Below are 21,224 nucleotides of genomic sequence, written 5' to 3'. Positions count from 1 at the left end.
ACGCCCTGTGCCACATAAGTTAAAAACTCCCTTGGAGGATGAGTTGCGCAAGCTTTGCGAGTTAGACATAATCCAACCTATAAACTGCTCAGAATGGTTGGCTCCAATTGTTATCGCGGCCAAGTCCAATGGGGAAGTGATTCGTCTCTGTGTGGATTTGCGGAGCCTCAACGACAATATATGGGTGGAACGACATCCATTGCCAATAATAAATGAAATGCTGAGCAGCATGGGTCCTGCAAAATACTTTAGTGTGATAGATCTATCTATGGCATATCACCAAATTGAGCTTCATCCAGAGTCGAGACCACTCACGGCGTTCATCACCCCTGTAGGGGCATTCATGTTTAAAAGGATGCCTTTTGGGCTGGCGTCCGCAGCTGCCATATTTCAAAAAGCTATGCAGAAGATCTTGGAAGGTGTCGAACGTACCATGTGTTTTCAAGATGACATACTGGTTTATGGTCAAACCGAGGAGGAACATGACAGTGTAATAAGACAAGTCTTCAGAAGACTCATGGATGCTGGACTAACTGTGAAAAAGGAAAAATGCTAAATAAAAGTAAAAGAAGTAGAGTACTTGGGACATTCGATATCTGAAGATGGGTTCAGACCCAAGAGCAGTTTGATCCAGGCGGTAAAAGAGGCTCCCAGTCCCAAGAATAAAGAAGAACTAAAACCCTTCCTTGGACTTATGGAGTACATGTCTAAGTATGTTGACAATTTTGCTGCCAAGTGTGAACCGATGAGAGAGCTCTTGAAAAGGAACAAAGATTTTATATGGAATGAAGAACATGACGCAGTGGCGAACTCATTAAATGACGATCTGATAAACTCACCGGCGTTAGGTACCTTTGACGCATTTAAGAGAACAATACTAGCTACAGATGCTTCCAACAATGGCCTGGGTGCAACCTTGATACAGAAGGATGGGAAAGATGAGAAGATCATCGCTTTTGCATCCAGGAGTCTCACAAACCCCGAGCGAAATTACTCGGTAATCGAAAGAGAAGCTTTGGCCTGTCTCTGGGCTGTAAGACATTTCAAGTTTTTCCTGTGGGGCTTAAGATTCACCATCCGAACTGATCATAAACCCCTCACCTTCATATTTTCAGTGAGGGGACTAGAACATTGCACTCCTCGTATCAGCAGGTGGATTCTGGGACTGGAACATTACAACTTCAAAGTAGAATATGTTCCGGGCAAGGAAAACAAAATTGCAGATTAACTGTTGAGGTCACCATTACCAGAAGTGGAGGCTACAGAAGAAGCTCTTGACAGTCCCATATTAAAGATGGACATACCTGCTATCACGGAAAAGGAATGGGAGGAGAATATGAAGAACGACAAGGAGTTAATTACCCTAAGAGACTACATGGAAAAAGGATGGCCGAATAAGAAGAATGAACTTGAAGCCAGCATTGGGGACTACTGGGAAGTCAGGAACAAATTAAGTGTCATTGGAGGAAGAATCTATCGCAATAACAGGGTGGTACCCCCCAAGAACCTCAGGATGAAGGTCATTGACTTGGCACATGAAGGCCATCTGGGACGTAGCACTACCAAAGCAAGAGTAAGATCAAGTTTCTGGTTCCCCAGAATGGATGCCATGGCTGAGCAACTCGTAAAGGAGTGCGAGGCGTGTGCTAGGAGTGACAAATCCAAGGCAGTGCAAAAAGCACCTTTATCACCAGTAAAAGTGCCAACCAAACCTTGGGGCAAGTTGGCAATGGACATCATTGGACCAATGCAGGAATTAGGAGAAAGGAAGAAATTCATGCTGGTCTTGATCGACTACACGACTCATTGGATCAAGCGGAAGTTCGTTCATAGTGTCACCACTAAGTTGGTGATTGAGTTCTTGGATGGTGTGTTCTGTGAAGAGGGTATACCTGCGACCCTTGTGACCGACAACGGGGTGCAGTTCACCTCAGAAGAAATGCGAGAATTCCTCAGGAAGATGGACATAAAGCATGAAACTACAGCCTTGTATTGCCCGAAGGCCAATGGCTTAGTGGAGCGTGCTAACAGGATCATCAAAGAACATATCCAGTTAGCTGCCACCAATGGACATGACATAGAAGGTTCACTTAAGAAGTGTCTGTGGGCATACCACACCTCACCTAATAAAGTCACTGGCATATCACCTTTTGTGGCATTGCGTGGTAGAGAACCTTGAACTAAATTGAATCCCAGTTGGTTAAGTGATGGCGAGGCTAGGGAAGTGGATCAGGAGGAAGTAGGAGAAAAGATTAAGCGACACCAAGACAACTACAAGTTGTGGTATGACAAGAAACATGGGGTGAAGAATGGCAAGTGGGAGGTAGGTGACATGGTACAAGCTAGGAAGAACAACAAAGTGGGGGCCACTCAAAGTAATTACTACTCACCTTGCAAAATTGTCAAAGTGTTAAAAAATGTGGTTCAACTTGAAAATGGTCAATGGTGGAGTTTTGATAACATTGTAAGTGCATGTGTGCAATGTACTGTTCCTGGTTAACCCCTCCATAGTCTTTTACAATGTCTTTATTCCCATGAAAATGAGTACTGTTTTGTTCCCATTGTCATCCCATAAGGGAAGGAGAAGTATTGTAATTCTATCCTCCCAGTGGTATCTTCCGTTCACCCCTTCCCTTTGGCCCCAGTTGTATTCCCCACGCCGAAGCTGTCATTGGAATGTTGGTGCTCTCTTAAGTGAGGAGAGTGGATGGTCAATAAACTAGTCTTAAATTAACCAGGCGTCTCGTCATATACTTTTGAATTTCTACAATATCATTACTGATCAATGTGTTTGAATTGTATGTATACTGATAAGTAATGTACATATGGCTAAACTGTTAATGTTGTCCATATACCTGTGTTTAAAAAGTGTCAGAAACTACTGCATATGGCAGAAACTATGAAGCAGTAGACATCAAGTTGCCATACACGATTTGATTGATGGATTATGCCTATGCTATGCTACAAAGATATGTGTATATGTATCTAGATCAATTCTTTGATAAAAATATTTGGTTTTGATAAAAATTTCTTGAGTCCAATGGACATGTGTTCACTGATAACATAAAATGATTCCTTAAGTAACATTTATGCTGTGTTATTGCTTTCCGATCCTGCATTATTTTGCAGAGCTTTTGCCCCATAGATGGATGAGCTTGCACAAAATGTTTATTATCACTACCACGCATTGCGCTCTGCCCCAATGAATCCTAGCTCTAACCCTTCCTCTCTACATACCTTTCTGCATGCCTACTATCTTTTTGAACAGGCCAACGTGCCTGGCCACATGAAAAACACCCAACTAAAAAGCTCCATTGGAGCCTGCTCCTAACAAAAGCCATTCACCTGGGGTGAGTTGTAAATCCTACAATGAAACATGCCATTTCAGGAGGTTGATGGCCATGATTGCATTCATTTAAAAGTTTCTTTTGAGTAAGATAGAGTACATTAGGCAGGATCTCTCATGGTCCCTTGAGTCCTTCACACTGCCCGCAGTCATGCATCCTTTATGTTTGTTAATTTATCCTGCTCGTTGCAGATCGTCAAATAAAAACACATTCAGAGGTGGAACATTTATTTGGCAATGAACGTAAACAAGTCTGGCAAAATCATGAAGAGCATGAAGTAGTTGTCTTTCTCGTTATTTTCTCAACAGTATGCAACCGGTTTCTAAGTGTTAGTTTGGATCGATCTAGTTTTCGCAGAACAACATGCCCTGCAGAATAAAGGCGGCAGAAAAAAGATTTCAAGGTTGAAGAAGTGCGTGGGAAAAAGATGTTAATTTGCAGGTTTTGCAGAGAGACTGTCCCAATAGTAACTGGGAAGATTGCAAGTCGAATTACTGAACATCTTGTCACCAAGACCCACTTGAAATTGAAAGAGCCACCTAGTAGTGACAGTCTATGCCAGATGTCCCTTGCTGAGACAATGACACGCTTCAAAAGAAAACGTGAGGAAGAAAAGGATGTGGTACATGAATTGATACGTGCCCTAGTGCAATCTGGAACCAGCTTACACCAAGCCGATAGACTGATTGGGAATCTGTTCCACAAGCGTGCACCAGCATGCAAAACATTCCCAAATGCAACACAAATGTATGGAAAATACCTACCAGAGGACTTCCTTGTAGATATTGAACATATTTCAGAGTTACTCCAAGGTGATGTAAAGATCTCTGTTACCATTGATGAATATCTCCAGAGATGCGTGGTGACCCAGCAGTGGCAGTACTAATCACATTTTGTGATGCAAAACATGGATGGTACAGATGTACCATCATGGCAGATCTTGATGTGCTGGAAACTTGCAAAGCAGTGTCACTTGGAATGCTGCTGAAGAGAGCTCTTACCAAGTGTAACAAAGATTGGAGTGAGTTTGTTTCTTTGCAGCGATTCAGCTATGTATATGAAAAAGTTATTTGATGACCTGTCAAAAGCAATAACCAAGCTAAAGTGTTTCCCTGTAAGAGATCCTTGCCACTTGCTAGATGGTATGCGGAAAGCATCTTTACAAAATTCAGAGTTAATAAAGAATGCTATTGATGTTGTAGTCCATTGGGGTGCACTGTTTTGATATGTGCAGGAACTATAACACAAATATTTCTCATTTTGTGTTTTGTGTGGCAGCAATAAAGGAGTCATCCCACTGCGTCATTTAGTCGGTTGTTCTCAGTCCTAGAGGCAGTGAATACAATATTATCTATGTGGTGACCGTTTACAGAATTTTTGCTTAGTGATGATGCAAAAGCAAAGAAATGTGAGGATCTTCGGGTGCATGTCTCAAGTGATAATGTCGAGAGGGCCTTTTAACAAATAAAAGTTTATATGGGAAGTTAAGAGAGCGCGCAAATTACCAAAGACTCACTGAAGAAATATTGTATGGTGTACTACGATAAGTTTGACTTGTAAAAAGGTATTTGGCCCTCATATACACTGTACGTACACTGTCTATATACCATGCATCAATGAATCAATGAAGAAAGCAAGCGATAATAAAAGCAAAGCTTTCCATAAACACTGGTAAAACACTGTTTCACTTGTTTTTTATGGCATGAAAATTAGTGAACACTGAAAAGCACTGTTTTTTTTGAGGTATTGAAATCACTGGGAAAAAAAAGAATTTACCAAAAATAGAAACTGAAAACAGGAAAGCCTAACTGTATGCTACCACACTGTACACCATGCCATTGTACGCCACTCCAGGAGACACTACTCCATTATACGCTACCCCACTGTAGGCTACTCCACTATGCACTATTCTACTCTGAGCCACGCCCTTCTACAACTCTCTGCTCTATGCCACTTAAATCTACGCTATTACACTGTACACAACTTCACTCCATGGTGCTATTATAAAGTAGTAACTACACTCAATGCCTCTTCAGTGTATGCTACTCCAGTATATGCTATTCCACTCTACCCAATTCCACTATATTCCACTCCACTGTATTGCTATTTTACTGTATGCCACTCCACTGTATGCTATTCCACTATATGCCACTCCATTTTAGGCTACTCCACTCTATAGCAATCCAATGTGTGCCACTCCACTCCACACCCACTAACTTCTAACCTATTCCAGTGTACACCACGCCAGTCAACATCACTCTATTGTACACCAATTCACACTACACTTTTCTGTTGTAGGCCACTCCAATATGCGCTACTCCACTCTACACCACTCCAGTGTACACCACTTGATTCTACGCTTGTCGATTGGATACCACTCCACTCTACTCAATGCCACTCCACTGTACACTACTTTAGTCCACACTACTCCACTGTGCGCAATTCCACTTTAGGTTACGCCACTCGTATGTACTCTACTGTACTCCAATCCATTCCACACTATTACACTGTATGCAAATTCAATCTTTGCCCCAATGCTGTATGTTATTTAATTTTACCCCACTCCACAATGCACCACTCCAGCCTAAACCCCTTCACTGGATTCTACTACACTAAATGTTGTACGCTATTAATCTCTACACCACCCCACTGTACGCCACTTCAGTCTGTGCTACTTCACTCTACGCCTTTCTACTTTATACCAATTAACAATACGCTACTCTACGCCACTCCAGTGTACTCTCCCGCACTCTATATACTCCACTCTGTAACATTCTACTACACTATGTGGCTGTCTACTAGACTCTACTCCACTCTATCCCTGTAAACTCCACTGTCCAAATTTGCACTCAACTCTATTACCATACACTCTTTGTACAATACTCTACTCCTTCCTATAAAGTTTCCAACATTGTACTACGCAACACTCCATTCTACTGTACAAGACGCCACTCCAATAAATAACAGTTTCCTCGACTTTATGGGACACCACTTTAATATATGCCACTACACTCTATGCTGATCCACTGTACCCAACTCCGCTCTATGTCACTCTACTGTACACCACTCTATGCTATTCCACTTTATGCGATGCTGCTCTTCTACAATTGAATGTACAGTACTCCACTATACACTATTTCACTTTATGCTACTTCACTTTACAGTGATCCACCATACGTTGGTCCATCGTATGATACTCCCCTCCACTCTCTATAATTCCAATCTATACAGGTCTGCCACACTTCATGAAACTCTATGACATTTTACTATACTTGTAAACCTTGTATACTCCACTGTCCAACTCTATACCGCACTCTATGTATGTAAACTCCAATTTACTAGACTCTATTCAATTATTCAACACCTTCCAAACAACACAGTACCATTCTACTGTACAAGACCCCACTCTCTAACGGTTTACAATCTACCCAATGCCAATACAGTACACTCCATGTCACTCCACTCTACGACACACCAATAGACTCTATTGTACTTTGTTCCACACTACGTTACACCACTCCACTTCATCGTGCAAAATTTGACCTCACTTTACAGTACTACACTACAATGCACTCTATACAGCTCCACAATTTCACACCCTACTATACTCTATGCAACTCCACTCTACATACTCTACTACAATGCAAACCGCTCTGACGCTTTACTACTGTCTATACCCATTTACTCCACTGTACAAGACTACACTGTATGCCATCATACAATATTCTACTCCACTTTACGATACTTTTTTCCACTATACAACACGTATGAAACCCTTTGTATGCCACTGCACCCAACTTTACTACACTGTACGCTGATAGAATACTCTACTCTACTTCACTATTCCACTGTACACCACCCCACTCAACGTCTCTCAATGCCATTGAACACTGTGTGTCAATCCACTCTACAACACGTACTGTACTATACCCTATTCCTCTAAAAAATCAACTAGACTGTATGTCACTCTACTCCACTGTAATCCACATTACTTTCCAATACTGTATGACACAACACTCTACTGTATTAGACGGTATTCCAATTTATGATACATTACTTTACTGTATGGAACACCATACCACTCTACTGCACCCCACGCCACTATAGTCTACAACGTGCCACTCCACGACACTTTACTCCACTCTAAGCTACCCCACTCCAGTGTACTCCTCTCCACTAGTCTCCACTCTACTAGACTTCATCCCACTATACGCCACTGTACCACACTCAGCTCTAAACCGCTCCAATGACCAACACTCTACTCCATTACATGTAACACTACTGTACAGCACGGGACTACTTCTATGCCACTCTACTCCAATATATTCCCTGAGAAGTGCGCAAATATAGATTATATTGAATTAAAATGTGATGAGGTACGAATTTCCCATACAGCATCACAGATTGTTACTACAAGGTCAGTGGTCGCTTTTGTTGGCTTGCACTGTTGTGTAGTACCCATACAGGACCTGCGTATTTGGATAACATAAACTGTGGTTTGGTGGCAGACTGATTCTGAGCACCTCCACTGAGAAATGTTAGCCTGTTTGCATTAGCTAGCTCACAGTGCCACTAGCCTCTCCTCTTATAGGGGAGATAATAGTTTCTGGCAACCTTAAAACATGACAACCCTGATCCCTCAGGATCATTAAAATAATGTACTACTTTTCGCTCAGTCACTCGTGCTCACTTAGTTTATCTCAGAGATACACAGAATAACTAGTCTGGGCATTTCAATAAGGACAGCTGCAACAACCATTAGAAAGTAGCAGAAATATATGATTAGCAGTACTATGAATGTAAAAGGATAGTACAGTTCTACCATCTTGCAATAAGCATGGATAAATATATAAATATAAAATGCAGGATAAAAGTGTGCATACTCCTATGACGCCCATCTAGATGTACCTAAATGTGCCTAGCATGTGAGTAGGTGTAAAGCCAAGAATCCCTCTAGGATTTAGTTGAAACCCCATTACCTTAACTGTGAGTATGTACAAGCCCTTCTTGGTTTCGAGTTGGACTCCCCGCAAGAGATGTTCAGACCATTGTCAGCTGGAGCATCTGCTTGCAGGAGGCTCAGTGTCTCTGGTCAGTGTGTCAGCCTGGAAGTCTTGGTTCCCTCTCTCTCACACAAGCAAGAGGTGCTATATTTATACAAACAATATCTAGGGCTTCTTTGTCTCTTGTTGTATGTAATAACCATTGTTTGATTTGAGGATGACCAATGGGATGAACAGTGTATGTAGATATGGAGAGGAAGGTGGTATAGCCGCAGCCTGGTTTCTAAGAACCCTTATGAATATTCATTCATACTATGTGAGTCTATTGATGGAGTTTATAGGACTCTATTGTTTAGGAGAAACCCCCCTTCTGCCCCCAGCGCTAGAACTAGGTAAAGGTTCAATCCTAAAAGGCTTGTTACTGTGTATTGTAGGGGAGGTAATGTAGGTGAAGGGGTATGATTTTACCCAGGCCTATATTAGGGTACCTACATGAAACATAACACCCACTCCTCTTCCGAACAGTCAACAATGATGAAAATGCTAGTGGACTATTTTCTTTACTAGATAGTAGTGCATAAAACATTTGTCAGTGAGTTTTGTAAAAACCTTGTTTCAAATCATTTAAAAAAAAACTTTTTGAAAAGGATGAGAGAAAAAAAATTACTACAAAGATCAGTTTGTTTTAGAATTATCCCTCAAGCCACAGTGTTAATTATGTTCTTTCATATAAGTTGAATTTCTACAAGCAAAAAAAAGGCCATGCTTTTCAGTGAGTAAGTGTCAATTTTTAGGAAATGTTCCAAATTTCATTGAGTTTTTGAGAAAAAGAGCTAAATTAATTATTTCCCAGCACGTGATGAGCCAATTATAGAGTAAGTGTCCTGGCTGGGAGATGCAACATCATCGTTGCTTGCTGCTACAGGGGACGGTCCTTATAACACTTGGTAAAGTACGTCAATGGAACACAGATGATATTCAGTACTGCCAATAGCTGGTGTAGAGGCAGCCGGTGCTGTAGTCAATACCTCAGTGCTAGTGGTGGAGCTGAAGCTCACCCCAGTTGTAAAAGCCATCTGCGGGTTCTCGAGGAATGCAGTCATCAGTATAGGAGTACGCTGGGGACATTGCCGAGCATGAGACCTCAAGGGTTCCAGCCTGGTATTCAAGTCCGCTGACGTTTCAGAGGTCCAACACACATTCGTCACCGCAAAACAGGCATCGAAGAACAGGTAAGATGCAGTCCATCCAGACTGGTCTAAATGATAGGAACCTAGAGGCACTCAGTTTCCGTAGGCAAGGTGTGCCCAGATGCTGTACCATGCGTTCATGGTATCTCCCCTCCAGGAGCACTTTTGTCATCTCGTTGATAATTGGGCCATCCATTGCGTAGCAGACAAAGGACAATCAGGATTCCCGCTATTGACAGCAGGATCAGAGGTAGACCTCCAAAAATGCTTCCAAATACGTAGTGTATAAAGTCTGGAATAACTGCGAGGATTGTCTGAAAGGTGCTAAGAAATCCTTAACCTGTTGTCTTAAATAGATTAACAATACCCCTCATATCAGACATATTAAAGAAACGACCCACCATTTCTGCTAAATGAATGGGGAAGTTTGTACGTATAAGTGCCTGTATCTCAGTCGAGGTACTTCCGATTTGAAGATCAAAGGTCTCTAGAGCGGAGGTTAAGGGTACAGTTTGCTGTAAAAGCATGGCTTTCAGTCTGCTCAAAGTATCAAATTGTATAAAAGAAACATTCAACGAGAACAGAGACATACTGTCTATGTAACGCCAAGGCACATAGCCTGCACGCAAAGATTGCAGTGTTCAGATCAATATCATGACAGAACGTAATTAAGATTGCCTGGTTTGTAATTTGGCCAAATCTGGTTCTAGGATGTTTATCACAAAAGACACAATGTTGCCTAAAGAATATATTCTGGAGGACAAAGTTATTAACCCATTGTCTACCACAGCCAACGATTTTTCAAAGTTAATACAGTCTGTTTCCCGTATTCTCTCTGCAGCCTCTTGTTGGGATATTTTTCAGATTTCATCATAGGCAGCATGAATGCCAGCATATATGAAGTGTTTCTGATGGTGTTTCCTGGGACCTAGTAAAAAATCCCTAAGATCTATGTCATGTGAGAGTAATGCTAAGTGTTGTTTCACTTCTGTGAGTGTTGAGGTTTCTAGCCAATCAAGGCACAACTTCCCAACACTGTAGGATGTCCCTACCCCTGGGTGTTCTCTTTGTATGTAACGTGGGTCGGGCCTATGGATATTGAACTCTTCGGTGATATCCAAAAATCTTTTATGACATATGTTTGTGTCTAAGGGCCAAACCACCCATTCTTTCCAATTATCTATTGTACTATAAAATGTCGTCTATTGCTGCCCCTTCTTGTGAAGTCGAATTTTGACACTCTCCTATCTGTGATGGTGTTGTATATCGAGGTGTGTTTAGGTCCTTGATCTTGGCTAATCCAAGACAGGATGTCTGTTGCACAGTTTCATTTAGAAATATCATCTGCTGTGGAATGAGGCATGTTCTAAATAGCGCTTTTGTTCTCTAGACTTGCCAGTCTCTAGAACCTCAGACTGATTTTAAGTCTATTGTGTCCTTCCACGGGTCAAACCCTTGTTCAGACAATTGGGCAATAAAGGAAGCACAGTAAATCTGTTTGGTGTTTGTCAGCATAATTTTCAGTGCCGATTTTGGTGTAACCTTATTTTAATATGAGGTCGGGTCTATGGTGTTAAATCCTAAAAAATATGAAAATTTCTTTGCAAATGTTTGCAAACTACTTTTAGGTGGTGTAGGGCCATGTTCCCACTGACAGTACTAAATAATATTTCTAGGTGAAATAGATTTGTGCAGAAAATGATGACCATAATGTTGGTAACAGTACAAAGTGTCATAGTCTGAATTACCTTCTAACATTTCAGAGTTCGGAAATGCAGCAGTTTTTTCTAAATCAGACAACATGTTATTAACAGTTTCAGAGTGCCAATCATCAGATAATGTACTGGAGGTAATGATATCACTTAATGAGATTTTAAATATATGAGATATTTTTAAAAGTTCCGTAGGACCGAATATTTCTAAATCAACCTTGTCCCAAACTATAACAATTGGTATAGGAACCGCTCTGATGTTCACTGAAGACAAGTCTCTTTGTTCACAATGACATGGTTGACGTGGCTTTAAAATCAAATTAACTTTCTGGTCTGTAGAGCTTTGCAGAAGGCATCATCCATTAATAAGCATGCGAAAAGTTATAACTAAACCTAGCCAGAAAAGAAAAAATAGTATCCCAGTAATTACCCAGAGTTCTAACCAAGGAGAGACACGGTAAGTCTTTTTGAGAAAGTTCAGTAAGTCTTTACTTGCTGCTTGAGTGATTTTTGGGCTGGCGTTGTTTCAGGTTCACTTGGATCCAAAGAAAACATATCAAAGTTCATGAAGTAGCCTGAGGCAGTTTGATCAATTGTTGGAATTGTATTGGGATTTGTTGAAATCTCATTTTGCTCTCATCGAGGCATTTTGATGTAGACATCAGTATTTGGTCTGATTGCAACCTGATTGTTGCTTCGAGTTTTATTTTGAAGATGAACTTCGGGTTCAAGTGGAACGAGCTCCATAGCATTGTTGCATAGTACTTCATTCCGTACAGGAGGCTCTTCAAACGTGATGAGTCCTTCTGTTTGAACTTCTTGTATTGCAGTTAGAGGAGGGTGTCTGCTACTGTGGAGTCCACAAGGCTTCCTGTTCAGCATCAGCCATATAGTGTGGTTTGATTAAGTCAATTGAGACAAATCTTTTCTACTTTTTCCTGGTAAGAGGCGGCAAAAGCACAGTTCTTGTTCCTTGAACTGCTAGGACAAGTACATGTGTTCTGTATGATGCCCAAATTCTTTTCTGTCCTCTATTTTCTCTCTGACCAGATCCCTGACTTTTGGGATCCAGGCAGGTCTTGCCATAATTGCCTTGAATCCCCAGTGGCGGTCTGTTTTGTGTGGACGCTCCTTTGTCTTCTCCTGGATTCATGTAGATCCTGTAAAACAGCCAAACAATCATGGATATCAAAAGGTTTCTCATCAGCCACTGCGCCTTCACAATCAAGATCAGGTACCCTTCATCCCAAATTGGACCTCATATGGAGTGACACCCCCTAGAGAAGTTCTTGGCTGGTTGGTGAGGGCTCTCTGTTCCCCATATACATGATTGACCCAATTAACGCCCTTGCCTAATACCCAAGCTGTTGTCGGGATGGTATGGATAGGATTACGGCAATGCTACACCCCTACTGTCCATGGCCTCTTTGTAAGCCCAAGAGCTAAATGCCGGGCCACAGTCAGAATGTAATGTGCCAACTGCTTATGTCCCTATAAAGACTCGCAAATCTTTGATAACAGTTTGAGCGTCAGCCGAGCGATGAGGCATACACATAGGAATCTTGAGCATGAATCCATTGCCATCAGGATATACTTGTAAGCCCCACCAGATTGTAAGGGACCCCAGGGATCAAATATACAAAAGCGAGAGGTTTGTCTGATTTTAATAATGGTGTCCGTGCCAGGCGTGTAATGGTGGATCCATTCATCTGTTGGCTGGTGTCACATTTGAAGACGTAGTCTTTAGTTCGTTTTGTAAGCCCCGGCCACAAATAGAGCTGTTTCAATAAAGAAATAGTCACTGTAACGCCTGTGTGAGCAGAACCCAAACCCTTGTGTGCTGCTAGTATTAAACCTTGCCTATGATCCATATTTGGGGATGTATGACGTTACAACGCATACTTTTATAACGCCTACCATTACAACGCATTTTTTACAACGCAACATCCTTTACAACGCATGCATTTACAACGAACTTTTAAAAACGACCTTTACAACGCATTCCCTTACATCGCATACTACCTTTACAACGCATACCATTACAACGCATAACATTACTTTGCATGTAAGGTAAGTATTGGATAGTGTAGGGGTAATAATTACTATTCTAACTCCAGGGGGTGCAACAGTAGGGTAAGTGTTGGATAGTGTAGGGGTAAAAATTACTATTCTAACTCCAGGGGGTGCACCAGTAGGGTAAGTGTTGGATAGTGTAGGGGTAAAAATTACTATTGTAACTCCAGGGGGTGCAACAGTAGGGTAAGTGTTGGATAGTGTAGGGGTACTATGTGTTGTAATGTTATGCGTTGTAATGGATTGCGTTGTAATGACATGCGTTGTAGTGGTGTGCGTTGTAGTGTCATGTGTTGTAATGGTTGCGTTGTAAATGCATGCGTTGTAATGGATGTTGCGTTGTAAAAGTTTTGTTGTAATGGTAGTGCGTTGTAAAAGTTGCGTTGTAAAGGTTGTTTCCTCATATTTGGTATTACTCTATCCCCCACTCCAGGAATCTGAGCATATGGAATGTTGTGTGCACCTAACTTGTAGGAGTACTTGAGTGGAATGTCTTTGGTACTGCTGAGCTGCCCTTGTGTGAAGCAATGACATCCACCAGAATCTTTCCGTCTATTCTCGTGTGATTTCAGCTACGGAAGCCGTTCATACAGCCCCCTTTGCGGCTTCATCTGCCAATAAATTCCCTTCAATGTGTACGACATCACGTTGATGACTCAGTGTGTGTATCACATGAGCCTGTGGTCGTTCGTTTTTCAACTCAACTACCTGTTCCCATAGCATTTTATGGTTAATAGTGCCTCCTTTCGCATCTTTAAACCCGTTTAGTTCCCAATTATGTAGGTACTCATTGTACAACTGTACAGACTAAATGGAATCACACAAAATTAGTGTGGGGAATTTGTGATCCATATTTACAAGTGCCAGTATCAGTGCTTTTAGTTCAGTCAACTGAGCTGTGCAGTCTCCTAGAGATTGAAGTTTGGTGCAACTTCGATAGAACTTTCCATCCTGCATGCACCCTTTAGCAATAGCATACGCTGTGCTGTATTGCTGCTTACTCCCCAAGGCCGGTTAAGCAGATCTGTCAGTGTAAATCATATAATCATAGTGATCTAGAGGCAAGAGTTCATTTGGTAGAGGATATTATTCTTTGTATTGCAGAAAGGCTTGTATTCTTAGACTTGGATCAAACCTGTATTTAACGTCCGTTGCAGTAAGAGAATTAGCCCTTTGTATCCACCTTGGATGAAAGGCTTTCACATTTGGGATGCTAGCCTCTGTAACAGCTTATAAAGCCGGTACGGGAGTTACTACAATTAGGGGTTTCCTCTGAGCCAGTGCTCTTTCTCTTGCTACAGCGGTTTGAACAGCTGTCAGTATTTTTTCTGTTGAAGTGAAACACATTTCTGCGTTTGAATTCAGGTGTGATTTGTATGTGATTGGTACTCTTTCGCCTTCATTGAAGGTTAGGTAAGTGTACCCGCATTGACCTGCTATTTCATGGATCACCCAGTTGCGTACTTTTACGTCTGTGAGTGTTTGGAAGCAATCATGTCTTCTTGTAGTGAACATAGGAAGTTAGAATGTTCCTGTGTCCAATGTCTAACTGAAAAGTCAGGTGTTATAAGGTCATAGAAAGGTTTTACTCTTTCTGCGTAATCTAAAATGTATGTTCTGCTGAAATATAGGAATCCCTGTATTGATTGTAGATTTTTTTATTGTTTTTGGAGGTTGGAGCAGCACATACTTTTCTAAAAAGTTAGCTACAAGACTTTACCTTCACTTAGAAACCTCATATCCTAAAAACAGGACAATGAGGCTGGCAATTTTAGATTTTTTAAAGGTAAATCTGTAACCTTCAGAAGCGAATCTCATAATTATGGTGCTCACTCTGGTCAAGTGCCTCTTTAAGTCTTCTTCCGTCAGATAAATATCACCCACATAGGACAATGCTAACTCATCAGAATTTTAGAGTAACTCAGTTACCTTTGCTGAAAATACCCCAGGCTGTTCTTATACCCCTGGGGGAGGAGACACAATTGTCACTAGGACCTCAACGTTAAGAATGCGGTCAAATACCTGCTTTCAGGCACTATATTGTGGCATAAAAATCCACTTGAGCTATCAAGTGTTGTCTTGTATTTTTTACGCACAATGTTATTCATTAATGCGACACTGCGTGCGTTTTGGACAGCGAATGTCTTTGTGCATGTGTTTAAATATCTGCAATCTAAAATTAGACAATATGAATTATCCGGTTTTGATACGGCACACAAAGGATTGTTCATTCGTGAGGTGCAATTTTCGATCACCCCTTGGTATTCAAGTTTATCTAAGATCTCCCTGACCTGTTTTTTTAGCTTCTTGCTTTGTTGGGTATAGCCTCTGTGCATTTGGTGAAACTTTTAACAGGATCACATGAGGGGTTGACTCCTCATCTCACCCGCATGATATTTATACAATGCTGGAGCTAGGGCTACTCCTGTGCATATGCATGTTTAAGGTGAATGGGAACGAGGTCAGAGAATGCTGGAAAAATTGTATCTTCCCCCCTAGGACACTCCATAACGAATGCTGGCGGCCAATCCTGTTCTGCTAATAGGATGTCATACCCAGATGCCAGATTTTCCAAAAAGAGACCTTTAACTTTCCTGTGCTTGTCCCCCTCCATTTGGAGTGTTATTTTGTGTAACTTATGTGGGACGCTCACCCTTATTTATGTTTTTTCCACCGTAATGTAATCATTCAAGTCCAATGTCACCAGAAATTCCTTCAGGTTCTGGAGAGCTACTGTTACTTTTGCCGCACTGCCTAGTATCCTCTTAGCCCATTCCCTATTCAGAAGCTGTGTCCTCAGATTTCTGGGCATGTTCGATCTTCAGACCTGCAACTTTCTTTTTTTTTAAATTGAAATTTTTATTTTGGCTTGTCTTGTTTTTTTGGAAGTATAATCTTGAACGTGCTTCTTGTCTCTGGACTTTGTACGCTCCTTTTTGTGCTCTGACCGTCTTGGGGCTCTCCTTTTCAGGACTGCCCATCAGTTGTGGTTTTAAAGCTTTCCCAACCAAACTGTCTCTGCCTAATTCTGCAAACTCAGTTTAAATTATTTTGGGTAGTTTGTGTTGTTGATCTAACGGACTGACCTCCCCTAGGCGTTGGCGGATTGCCACTAAAGCTGCTTCCCCTTTAACCCCTTCCATGCTCATGACAAGGTCAGCTCCTCATGAGGCACACTGGAGCTGTGCTTATGACGAGCTGACCTTGTCATGAACAATGTAAAATCAGACTAGTCAGCACCCAGCGGGAATTGCCTTAGCACCAATGTGGTTAATATTAGCTAATATTATTGCTGATACCTGGTCATAGTTATTCAATGAGTTCATCCCTAAGTTCAGAGCAGGTTCTGCTCCGTACTCATTTTGTATCTGTCTTAATGCATCTGGCATCACTGCTCATGATGCAATACCATGTGTCCTGGTATATATGGCAGCAAAGACTGTTCCCCAAGAGGTGCAATCCTCTAATTGTGGTATTATCCCCATGGGCAAGCAGATTGTTAGCATTCTGTGTTTTTCAAACGTGGTAGTAGTTGGGAATACTGCCTCAAGCAGAGTTATTTTCTGAGCTACCATGAACAGTATTTGTTCACGTTTTGTGGGAATTTCGCCCATTACCGCATTCAATGTTTGTGGAGGTATTTTAGTTGCTGTACCCTGTGATTGAGTTTCATTTGTTGCAACAGTTGTTGGTTGGACTGTGAAAGTCTGCATAATGAATTGCGTCAGGTTCCTATAGATTCTAATTAAATCTTTGTGTTGTATGAGTAAATCCGGTTGCGGCATTGTATCAATGTCAGGATGTGGTGTGTAGGCCACTAATATTGACCATGTTGTCCCGTTTCCTCCGAGCGGGCCTAATTTTACTCCGTATCTTATATGGGGTAGGGCGCCTCTAAATCAGTAAAACATTTTCTGGTACGTGTTGTAGAACTTCTATTTCCTCGCATAGACATATTCTGCTGGTACATCTCCCTCTGTGTAAGAGAAAATGTGTGTTCTAGAATTTGCTTCTGGGAATGTAACCCATCAATAGAATACCTCTGTTTTATTTGACTTATGTGCCTCAATCACAAAAGCTACTAACCCACTCTTTGCTGATAAACCATGTTCTAGTAGTTTCAGGGTGATAGTACGTCTGAATTTAGTTAGAATGAAAATTCCATCAACTTTTTCCGTCTTCTGCTGAGAGGCGTCGCTCCAATACTGCGTTATTTTTGTCCTTAGTCATTTTGTCACTGAGAAGGAGTTTGTTCAAGGCAACTAAGAAAAGGTGTAATTTAGGAACACTATGTCCTGTCAAGCTTGATTAACTAGCAGCTAATAAATAGGATATTTCGCATATTCAGCTGTGGCGGATTTTGTTCCTACCCACTCCAGACGTCTCTGGCGTTTTGTGAGTAGGGGTCTCTGAGAAATAGCACAACTGAACTACTCAGATTCTACTGTTAAATAGGTACCGAACCAACGTTGTTGGCACCATGTTGTGTAGTTCCTATATTACTCATACCGGACCTGTGCGTTTGGATAACATAAACTGTGGGTTTGGTGGCAGATTGATTCTGAGCACTCTCACCGAGAAATGTTAGCCTGTTTGCACTTTTCGCTCAGTCACTCATGCTCACTTAGTTTATCTCAGAGATACGCAGAATAAACAGTCTGGGCGTTGTTATTCTCCTGTAGAATATATGAGCTGCAACAACCATTAGACAGCAGAGATTTATGATTACCGGGATTTGGAATATTAAAGGATAGTACAGTTCTGCCGTCTTGCAATAAGCATGAATATAAAATGCAGGACAAAAGTGCCCGTACTCCTATGATGCCTATCTAGATGTACCTAAATGTACCTAGCATGTGAGTAGGTGTAAAGCCAAAAATCCCTCTAGGATTTAGTCGAACCCCATTACCTGAATTGCAAGTACGTAGGAGCCCTTCTTTGTCTTGAGTTGGACACCCCGCAAGGGATGTTCAGACCATTGTCAGCTCGAGCGCCTGCATGTACGAAGCCTCAGCGTCTCTGGTCAGTATGGCAGCCTGAAAGACACGGTTCCCTCTCTCTAACACTAGCAAGAGGTGCTACATTTATATAGAAAGTATTTGGGGCTCCTTTGACCCTTTTTTGACTAGAACTAAGTAAAGGTCCAATTCAAAAAGTCTTGTTAAAGTGCAGTGTAGGGGGGTAATGCAGGTGAAGGGGTATGACGTTACCCGGGCCTACATTAGGGTACCTATATGAAACATAACAACACTGCACCATCTATTTTAATTTAGTGCATGTTAGTGCATGTCAGTCTCATTCCTATTATTGTGGAGCAATTAGTGTCACGGTTGCCTATTAATTCGTACCTAATCACCATTTTTTCAATATTATTTCAATATAATATATATTTGCACACTTCTCAGGGACACGTTTACATGGTGTCTAATCCCTAAGATGATTGTTCTAATAAGGATTTGCATGCCCGCACTACGCCTTTTGTAGATAACTTGAATATGTGATAGGATGTATTTAAACCTAGAGGAGCCCTGCAATGGTAGGACCGCCATTATTCCCTGTTTTTGTTTTCTTGCACCTTCTTTCATCCCAGCTTTCTTTCTTCATTCTAAACAGGCAAACTCTCAGGCATAACTTCTTGTGTTTTCATGATGGTCCATCGATCTGAGCTAGGGTCTAAATGTCGTCAACCTTAGTTTCTTGACTGTTATTGTTGTATTTAGATTGACTATAAGCAAATACACTTGTATAATAATGACCCAAAATGTGTACTTTCACTGCTTAGTCACTCAAATTAACAATGCCTGAGTTTCGGAAATCCTGTGATTTCCTTGGTTCTGCCCACTTAACTATCTGATTACGTTTACCTTTATTGTTTCAGTAAATAAATGACTTAAATCTCCATTTGGAAAACACGAACTTTCTTTGCATAGTAACTCTAGGTCACACTGAATATTGTCTTTTTGGAAGGGACCTTTGTTCAAGTTATACATAATTAGTCTTTCAGCCATTCAAAAGGAGCGTTAATGTGGCACAACAAGGAGAAATACTTGCATTTCTCCTCATTTTTTATTTTTCTATGTGTGCTGCATACTGCAAAATTGCTTGCAGCACCACCCTGCACCATTTTCATGTAAATATGCCAATTGGTCATATCAACATTGGGCTCATTAGACAGGTTGGGTTGAGTAGTGGCTAGGATACTCGTAAATTAATTTTCATCTATTTTATTCCATGCCCACACTTTTATGGAGGCTTTAGGGCCCTGAGGCCTGCATATCAGAAGATCATTAAACGTGGCATTATTATTCAATTTGCATCAAAAGGTGAGCGCCTCTCACTCTCCTATACTTGCAGGCAAAGAATAGGTTGTTAAGTGTTCATGATAAACAACCTCTATGCCTCTACCGCATTTGCCAGCATGGTCTACGTTAGAATGCAGCAGGGATTGCAACAAATAAATCAAGGTTTGATGCTGCATCTGCCCAGGTTTCTGTAAGGAACAATAAAGCTGGAGCATAAGAATTTAGAAGATTATAGAGTTCATATGTGTGCTTCACGGTCGACATTGTATTAATCAGCACACAGTTTATCAGTAAAGTGTCATTGACTAGCGGGGCAGGGAAATTGTCTTTACTACTAGCGCTTACCAGCTGAAGCGCCGTTTAACACTCAGAAGGGCAGTGGGTACAAAGAAAGTTGTCTGACCCATGTTTCCATTACATTTTTGTGCCTACCTGGAATTTTAAATTCAAAAAGGTGATCTCTGGAATACCTTACAAAAGAAAATTGAACACAAAATTGAGGAGGGGTCTGGCACAAGGCGCAATCTGAGTGCAGACGGGTACAGACAGGCTTGGGCGCACCTACTGAGTGTATCCGCTCTGCATCTGCCCATCAGCTCAATTTGTATAATCACTTATGCACATGAATGAAATGAAATGAAATGAAATGAATCAGCTCAATTTGTATAATCACTTATGCACATGGCAGAGTAGGCACTAAACTGCTTACCTGCACTTCCCCATATCCAAATCAAAATGTTGTGAGCTCTAATAGGCTCAGCAAACTTCAAAACATGCACAAGAGCAAATAATACCTCCCTAAATAAGCAGTGACCCTAAGTAAAAGAAGAAAAACAGCATTATTCCTGATTAACAATATCTGAAAAATTGCAGCCTACCTGCACACATACGAGTCAAATATCTGATAGAAATCTGTCACTTCACACATGCAGTCAGTGCACTAGCACAGAGTGATCAGGAAGATTTCCAACTAATCATCACAGTAAGCTACCGGATGAACATGAAAGTCAGGATGAAGAACATCACAACGTATCAGGTCATGCTCATCATTCACCATTACACAGAGAAATAGAAAAGACACATGTAAACCTATGGCCAACTGTATAAGTAACACATATTGTGAAATACCATCAGAAATGTGTATGAGTGATTCAGCACATAACACACATGGACATTAATGTTGCTGTAACAGAGAGCTAAAGCATTAACAGATGTTATGTATTCGTAACTTTGAGCTGACCAAGGATATCATCTCCAGCCATAAGTCATAACCCCAACAGCACATCCCCAGACTGAGGTGGACCAATACAACAATCAGGCACTGACTAAGACTCGGAACATTGTGGCGAGAAGATTTGGTGTGCTGAAGTCCTGGTTCAGATGGTTGGACATGTCAGGGGCGCATTGCTATAGTCACTTCCTATGGTCTGCAAGATAATACTAGTAAGTGCCATTCTCCACAACATCCGTGTCTGGTCAAATGTCCCGAGGGATGTGGACCATGTTGAGCTGGACCCAAAGGAGAATAAAGATGATGATGGAGAAGAGATCCAAAATACAGTGGCTAAAAATAGGTGATGCACCCACATTCGACAGA

This window comes from Lissotriton helveticus, chromosome 6, assembly GCF_964261635.1.
Source record: "Lissotriton helveticus chromosome 6, aLisHel1.1, whole genome shotgun sequence".
Lineage (NCBI taxonomy): Eukaryota > Metazoa > Chordata > Amphibia > Caudata > Salamandridae > Lissotriton > Lissotriton helveticus.
Note: the sequence above shows the minus strand (reverse complement) of the source record.